The following is a 974-nucleotide window of genomic DNA, read 5'->3' on the forward strand; positions in this document are numbered from 1 at the left end:
CATGTGTTTGCTAAATAATAGTGCTCTAGTGAAACTAAGCTTAGTTTGTAATGAAGAATTATGAAAATGATATAATAGCAACGCAAGGTGATTCTTTTTACCTAGCACCTTTGTCCTCATTCGATATAGAACCCCAACAGTTATAAGCAAGATAGTAAGTAGTGCGAGCTCTGAGATTAAAGGAGCAAAAACTATCCATTCCTCTTTCCATCTGCAGTTGGAAACAAGTGCATCTGTCCATAAGAAAGTTAAAAGTGTTAGTTATTTCTTACTCATAAAATTAGGCTTCAGCTTTGAATACACAACATAATTTATCATATTTTCCAAAATTTTCTACCATTTAAAAATATTACAAAAATCCCTATTTTTCTCACTCTCTCTCCTAATCTCTGATACATTCCTCAAACTCTCCACCCACATCTCTTAATTTCCCCAAAATCAGCCCAACTTCCTCAAAATCACGCTTAACTTCATCAATTTCCAATTCTAAATATGGTAGAAAAATTTGTATTCAGACCTATCAGTATTCTTCAGAAATACGTCTTTATTAGTGGGAATGGACAGATCTAGTGGCGGTTCTGCCTGCATGAATAACTATGAATTCAAACCAATATTTGATGCCGGTATGGACACAATTTATTTCACATTCTTGGCTTTGAATGTGAAATAAATTGCGCCCATACCGACAATAAATACCAAATTGATGAAACGGAAACGAATTGATATATTAAAACTTACCGAATAGAGGTGTGAAGAGATATAAAATTCCTTTACTATTAACCAGAGATCTCGAATTCGAGTGACAAGGACGAAGAACTTCTTGTAGATCCACTTTATCTCTGTTAGTGAATCTGTCCAACATGAATCTATGTAGATCAATTTTGAATATTGAATACCTAAAAGAGGAGAGAGTTAAAACTTAAATTCTAATAAAAAAGTTTTTATTTGGAAGACTCAAACTTTCATAAACAAAT

This window comes from Solanum stenotomum, chromosome 6 (genome assembly GCF_019186545.1).
Source record: "Solanum stenotomum isolate F172 chromosome 6, ASM1918654v1, whole genome shotgun sequence".
In the NCBI taxonomy this organism is placed as follows: domain Eukaryota; kingdom Viridiplantae; phylum Streptophyta; class Magnoliopsida; order Solanales; family Solanaceae; genus Solanum; species Solanum stenotomum.